The sequence below is a fragment of the Myripristis murdjan genome, chromosome 3 (assembly GCF_902150065.1).
Source record: "Myripristis murdjan chromosome 3, fMyrMur1.1, whole genome shotgun sequence".
Classification (NCBI taxonomy): Eukaryota; Metazoa; Chordata; class Actinopteri; order Holocentriformes; family Holocentridae; genus Myripristis; species Myripristis murdjan.
In genome coordinates this window covers 18272837-18280849 of record NC_043982.1, presented here as the reverse complement: position 1 = coordinate 18280849, position 8013 = coordinate 18272837, and the positions used below count along the sequence as shown (strand labels likewise).

The window sequence follows — 8013 nt, the reverse complement described above, 5'->3', positions numbered from 1 at the left end:
GAAAGGTTTTCAACTGAGAGAGGGGAAATCTTTACTTTTCATTTTACTCACCCATACCCAGCTATGATCTGTGATCATTCGCTTGTAAATATACATGAGGAAGTATGTCAAAACCATTATGTATCCCTTTAATCAGCTGCACAACTACACACAGCTCACATTTTCCATTTCTGAGCATAGACACACTCACCTTCACACTCATTTTCCCCAAACATTCTCCTCATTATGTGTATTGTCAGGGTTACCCTGATTCATTTGAGTTCCCACAGTTGTTTTTTTTTTGCATTTGCTGATTTTTATATATATATATATATTTCATCTTTATCTTTTTCTCTCTTTTGTTTTTGGGATGAGACATTTTTGTAAGCCCTGTGGGGATCCTTCATCTCACCTGCACTGTTTGTATTTCTTTTTTTCCCTCAGTCTGTGTTCTTACTGCTGTTTTCATGTGTACAAATAAGCTAAACCTAGAGCCCCCTTGAGAGCTGATTTTAGAAAGAATCCCTCAGAACAACTAAAACTCATATTGGTGTTTGATCTCAATCTGAAGATTGCATTTCTTCTGTTTACAGAAGGAAATAGCACTGTGTCTGCAAACAGTGTTTCAGGGATGAAGAAGAAATGTTTATATTCTTAGTGATGTCTGTGAGTTGAAATGATGTAATGGTGTTTAAAAGATTTCAAGGGCCAACGGTCATGACCCTCACTCAACCTACTAGTGCGCTCCACTGAACAGCACTGCTAGGGTCTTGGGTTTGATTACCACTGCAACCATCCACGCTACTTTTGTCCTTGCACTGTGAGGGCATTCGGATAAAAGCGTCCACATATTTGCATACATGTGCATGTATGTTGGTGGAACAAGTCACCTGACCTGGTGAGGTCACAGAGAAATCCCTAGTGATTTCTGTGGATATTAATCAGTCAAATACCACAGTACTCATAAATAGTATGACAGAATGTTTGGAGAGTTGAGCAGAACCACCAACAGGCAGTTCTGATACTGGCAAGGGCAGAGATATCCAGCCTCAAGATGAGAGTGTGTTTTCCTCCTGCATATCCCTCTACATCAGCTTCAGTCAAAAGTTGAAGAATTTGAAAAATGTGACATCTGCTCTCTCAGAATGATTGGTAATAATACATTTAAACCAATGCTGGTGCTTTTTCAAGGACAGTAAGTAACTTATGCCCTTGGTTGACTAAATGAGAAAGAGACAGGTGCTCTAGATTTAGATGTGCAAGGGAAAAGTTCAGTTATTAATGATCCCACCCCCAAAAAAATGATAGGTGATTGAAATAGCTATTTAACTGACTACTTTTTGATGATATCACTACTGATAAAGCATGAAAATATGATTATGGTTTATCTCCAAAGAGTAATGGTGTTTTCTTCTTTAAAGAATTTGATTCTCAGTCATTACCCACTGCCTCCCTTGCAGTTTCTGAAACTGCATCAAGAAAACATGCATTGATGATTAATTTGCCCGGCAAAAGAACACAGCACAGCATAAATCTCAAATAAAAGTTGACTTACTGGACTTGGCATTCCCTTAACATGAAAAAAACTCATGGACAAAAAGAAATCCAAACTTGGCAAGAATATAATAATAATAATAATAATAAAAAGCTAAAAATCCAAGTAGCGTTTTCAGTTGTCCAAAGCCTACATGTCAGTTTATCCTGAGGCCGTGGTGCAGCCGAGGCTGAGGGATTAGGATCTAACCTCACGATCCCCCCTCCCCACCCCCCCCATGCATCCAGGCTCATCCCCACAGGAAACTCCCTGGCACTGCCCCCCCCTACAGGCATAATGGTACAGTCCACCAGGCTTGAAAGGCAACAGGCTTCACTGACAGCAAGTAGAGGAGACACAAGATTTTTTTGTGATACTCTGTTGATTTCCAAATTTGCCGCTTACGGGAGGTCGGTCGTCACCATCCTGAGGATGGTGTGGATAAATGACGTGCTCAAGAGCACTTCAGCAGGACAAATGCTTGCTCACACAACTTGAACCTGGGTCTAAGGATGGTAAGGATGGGCGTAATTATTTGATTCCCTTCTCTCTGGCTGAAGTTGTGCTGATCAGTGAAATCAGCAGTCACTGCAGGTCTTGGTTTGAGTGAAAGCCTACACATAAAAGGCTCTGATTGACAGTTGGTTTTCAGACCACTGCTCTTGGCTTAAAGTGTTGTTTGTACTGGGTCCCAAGCCAATAATCCACTAGATGTCAAGTGAAAGTGATAACTGCAAATTCTTAATTGACTGATTTGTTATCCCAGGAGGGGCATGTGATGGTGAGTGGATGATCTTGGTGGGATGACTACTGTGGTTACATGCACATAGGGGTACCGGGCTGGGTAAGAAATAGCATAAGAGAGTAGAGCCTGCACACTACTTTTTTCCCCACTTAGGATCGAAACGTTTGTCTTCTTCAATAAAGTGTGCATATGCAATTTGTAGAGTGCTGGCTCTACTCTCTTATGCTGGCTGGATGCGGTAGATTAGACTGTCCCAGACTCAGGTTCATCGCAACAGCTATATGTGCTAAAGTGTTCTTGAGCAAGACACCAATCTTCTTGCGAGCCACTCTGGATAAAAATGTCAGCCAAACAACTAAAATGTAAAATGTCTTTCTTCCTGTGAGACAGAAAGGGAAAGCCAGTGGTTTATTTCTTCGAGTGTGGAGGTGATTATGGATGTGTTTGTGTGGCACAGGGGCCAGAGGTGGATAATCACAGCTCTCCAGCACCACATGTCATTCCTGTGGTTTACATACACAAAAATATAAGGACTGTGAGAGAAGAAGGAGGAGCTGCTCTTGTGAAACTGACTCCAGGAAGAGAGAGGAGTTAACAGGAGATGCAGCAGTTGCTGGGTTACAACACTGGCAGATTGATATCAAACAAGCTGAAAATATAATGCACAAAAAGGATGAGGTTTAAAATAGATAGTAGTATATAAACATCAGCCCAGTATAACTGTGTTACTTTACCAAAGCGGAAAGGTCTAATCTAAAGTGTTTCTACTGAACTGAGTAGCCTAGTGATTGGAGACACTGTCCTGAAATGTGAGGGCCACAAGTTCCATTCTCCAAAATGTCCCACAGCAAGACAGTGGGTCCTCTACCCAACATATCTACTGTGTTGGACGCTGTTATCCTAAGAACCTTGCAGTATCCCCATGTAATCATTTGAAGAACTAATACATTACAAATACAAGTACAACACATACATTAGGGCCTAATTTATTTGAAGCATAGGTGGGAATCACCAACCCTGACCTTGTGTCATTATCTAACGAGCTACAGGACCAATCTGCTCACTCTGAGTAAGAAGCCAGCTAAATGCAAAGAGGCAAATGTAGAATGTGCTGCAGGCTAGCATGCAATGTGACCTCTCGTCATTGCCATAAACCCAAATAGTGCCCACTTTCAGACACATTTTTATAGCAGCTCTACTAATACATCTGGCTATTTCTCTGCAATGAATTCTCCCACTCAATACAACAGCCCCCCCCAAACCAGGGGACATGGTAGGGCCGGTGTGGGACATCATTATAGAGAGTAGATGTCTTGCATAGAGGCAAAGCTCCCTAATCCGAAGGCCAGATAATTCGAGTGCAAAGAGGATTAGCTCCACCCAGAGGAGCCATTGGCTAAATTTAGACCACGTACTCTCTGTGTTCACCAGTCTCCATTTAACCCTGTGCCCCAAGTCCCGCCCACAACTCTCAAACACATCCGTCTAGCCAACCCCTCCACCAATCACGCCACAGTTAATCATTATGTCATTGTGACATTTTCAGACCTTTCCAGCCAAATAATCCAGCATCTAGACCCAACAGCTAGGTCCCATTCAATGTCAATATCAGTAAGACAGAATAAAATCACAGTGTGAATTTCCTGGCACACAATGACACCATGTACCTGGGGTCATGTCGATGTCAGCTATCCTGAGTGGGAATATGCACATTTTGGTTTAATTCCCTCTCCCGTCTCTGCCCTTCATCTCCAGGGCTTCGTCCTCTAGCAACCATGTTGGATTACAGTTCATTGTGCCCATTGGCCTAACTCAGGTGAGCAAGGGTGTGGCTTGAGGAATCCCTCCAATGGCGAGAAAGCTGCATCCCACAACTATCTCATGCAAACAGTCAGGAAATTAATAGCTTCTGGTGGTGGATTCTGGGAAATAGTGATTCCACCATTCCGCTATGACACATCAACCAGCAAATGCATGATTAAGAGAGTTTACACATGAACGCCTAAATTTAAAGGTAACTCATGCATAGCCAGACATAGGAGAATGTGCAGTCACTTCCTGTTTTCAACTTGTTGAATGCCATTTCGTCTTTGTCATTTTCAGCTGTTTCTCTGTTTTTAATTTTCTCCTTTCATTTACCTTCAGATGTTTAGTAAGGCCCCTGGGTTTTCTGCATCTTTCCTACGCCGCTGTATTTCTTTTTTCTTTTCTTTTTTAAAGTGCTATATTAAGTGTATGCAAATTAAAATAAAACTAAATGAAGGTAGAGGAGACACAGGAGATGAGGCCCTGCTGGTAATATTACTGCTACAAAGTCTTGCGCTATTTTTGTTCTGCTGAGTGCGCCTAAACAAAGTCAAGTCTTCCCTCTCTCATGGCTGATGGTTTGTTAAAATCACTACTGGCCACTAGTTTTAAGCAACACATCTTGGTTTACCTCTAATTATCTGATGTTAGTTTAGCACAATCACATATAAACTGTGTCAGTCCAACTTCAGGTTGCTACCCTTTGAAAAAAATGACACCTTTTTTCTGCTGAATAGATGCAAAATGAAACTAATGTCAGCATGTTGTAATAATAGTAAGTAACTGTGCTAAGGAAGGATAGTAAGCCCAGTGAAAATATGTAACACACTGGTAGGTTTCTCAATGTTGAAGCCATCAGTATGAGTATGATTTCTAAATGATGCCTGACAATGGTTTAATGCAGTCTGGATAAAGAAAAAAATTAAAAAGCAAAACCTATATTCTTGAAGTCACTGGCTGGCTGAGCGAGAACACTTTCACAGAGGGGGCCCTTTAAATTTTAAAGATATTGAATGATGAGGTTCAAAGTAATGATTTTTCCCCCTAAAATAGTTATGCAGTGTTTTGGCTCCAGGTAAGACTTTTATATTTAACATTACAAGACTGTTTTACATTTCATGCACATATTCAGAGAGAGGAAACGTGAGATTTTCTGTCGGTAACAGCCACGCTATACTGATACTGATGAGACTGCTGAGACTGAAGTTCTCCCTCATCATTCATCAACCTCCTCCTCCTTCATTTATACGGATTCATTGTGCCTTCATGCCTGTGTTTCCTCCTAATTTAACAAGAGAGATCTGAGGGAGCTAATCTGCTGGGGTTTAGTGAATGGAGGTGGGATGTGGAGGTGTGTGTGTTTGTGTGTGTGTGTGTGTGTGTGTGTGGTGGGGGGGGGGGCTTCATTAAATCCCTCTCAGCTGATTGGACATGCCATCTCGGCTTAAATCACCTAACCTGTCCTCTGGCGTACATCCTCAGTACATGCACACGTATGTAGACAGTGATGTAGTGTTAAAGACCGGGTACACCGTGACCTACAGACACATTCATCACAGGGCAAAAAGCCAATAAGGACAAACATCTATACAAAACTACACAAAACAAACAAACAAACAAACAAACAAACAAAAACATTAATGTGCCATCTTTATTCCTTTTCTTAATGTATTTTATAAATGTAAAGTGAGTTTTGGTGGATTTCCTATGTTCTTCATCCCTTGGTCTGTATATGCAATAGTTTTCACTGACACACACCACACACACACACACATACGCACAGGGTGTAATTTTTATTGTGTTGTGTTTAGACCATGAGGACAGTAAATCCCATTGATGGGATCAGATGGACTTACTGACCTGCAACACCACAGATATCGCCATCTAGTGGGCACAAATAGTAGGCCTACTGGAATTATGCATAAACATGCAGAGAAGACTGGAGTGGATTTTTCTCGGGACAGCTTCATTGGTTTATAAGAACATCTGAGCCTTTGCCTTCTGGCTTTTTACTGACCGCTGCTGCTTTGATACAGACAGGGATAGTAGGATCGTTATAATTTTTCATTAGTTTTCACTAGTTCTTGCTCAAGTTTTTGCTCATTATTCATCACTGACTGATACACAATACAACATCAACAACACAACTACAAACAAAAAGAAAACAATCTGGGATACAGGAAGTGCTGCATTTTATGATTCCCTCTGCACCAACAGGGGTTCATTTAAAATAAACAGAAGAAGACTGGGTTGATAACATGAGGAACAAAGAAATAAAGCACCACTTACAGAAATTCACATCTTCATCCACATAACACACAAGGAAAAAGGTGTCACAGTCCTGGACACCCTGTTAATTGACAAGAACACCACTGCATTACCTTTTTAATTCCATCCCCTGTACATTTGCAGCATAACACCCCCACACACTAGTACAACACTCTTCACACACACACTGGCATCCTAATGTAGACATCTCATGCAGTTTATGGTTAATGATCACAGTTGTACAGTGTAACTACTTCACAGCTGAATGATAGTGAATGGCATACTGTTACCTGGGGAAGATGAGTGCGTGCTACTGTATGCTGGTCGCAAGCTACAGACTGAAAAAAAGAAAATAAGGGACAACTGTAAACATAGCAAAACCAGGGCGAATTTAAGCCGATATAATGAATTTATATGGAATGTCTGAAGAATGGGTGTATCCAAAGGGTAAAGCAAAACAGATGGTAGCCGGCATTTTCAGGTGTTGTTGCCAAGAAAGAAAAAAAATTGGCAGCTTGAGCCCAGAGGAAGGTTTCACAGATCCTTTTTCATATTGTTTGGCATTAGAACATTTTACATTATACCTGTGTCAGCTTGACCAAAATAACAATTAGAAGGCTTACGGCAAACAGCCAGTGGCCTGTGAACTGCGTCATTAACCTCAGCAATGAGGGTCCATTCAATCCCTGTAAAATGAGAGCCAACTATTTACATAACACGGGACATTTTAGCCCCATGAATTTCTCAGATAAGTTCACTCAGTCGACTTGAGTTAGGTAGTTAACTCAAGTTAGGCTGAAAGGAAGAAAATGAAACCAGAAGTAAAACACAAGTCATTTGTCAGAGATTGTTAAAATGAAAATTATCAGTTATATGGTAACATTTTATTTTAGGGGAACACTTATTAGCCATTGATTGTTTATTGGTGTGAGGCTTACTAACTCATTAGTTCTGTATTAGTCATTATTAGCTACCTATTAGTTCCTCATTTTGGATGCCTTATTCTCCACACTACAAACTGTTAGTTAAGAGTTTTTTTTTTTTTTTTCCTAAAAAAGCCCTTAGTTAATAACTAATGGGTAGAAAATAAGTAGTTGAGCCTGAATTAATTGCTAGTGACTACTACAGGACTAATAAATTACTAATAAATTACTGATACTCACGTTAATAAACAACTAATTAATGGCAATAAGTGTACCCTAGAATAAAGTGTTATCATTATTCTGTAAATGGATGCTCCAAACGAGTAAAAAACACACAAACATTCAAGGCCTGGCGACAAGATATCCTTTCACTTCTTTCAATATTGTGAATTAAGCACTGACGCACTTCTTGCTTGTCACTCTTAAATAAATCTTTTTGGCATAGCTTACATCAAACTGATGCAAATTGCATACAGGCAAAAAAAAAAATCATTAATTAGTGTTTTTGCCAAAAATCTGAATAGATCGTTTTCAATGATAGCCTCTAGTTTACTGTCACCATCCTATTTATCTCGCACCACATCACTGGCTTTATGTACGTCAGCAAATGAACTGTCTGTATTAGTCAACTAAATTTCCTCATTTAGATCGGATTTATTTAAATAGCCTCTAATCACAGTTACAATGTCAAAGGGCTTTGTACACCCACATTTCCACTTAGTAAATGAAAAAAAAAAAAAAAAAAAAACAGAACAAGG

General features: G+C 40.2%; 1 protein-coding gene across 1 annotated transcript in view; it reads right to left on the bottom strand.

Annotated features, from left to right (window-relative positions):
- The window catches only part of sv2ba (synaptic vesicle glycoprotein 2Ba), a 163382-nt gene extending 161674 nt beyond the window's left edge, over window positions 1-1708 (bottom strand). Inside the window, exon 1 of the mRNA XM_030078906.1 lies at window positions 1540-1708. The gene's annotated coding sequence lies outside the window, so the exon portion shown is untranslated. The remainder of the gene's footprint in view (window positions 1-1539) is intronic.
- Window positions 1709-8013: the final 6305 nt, after the last annotated feature.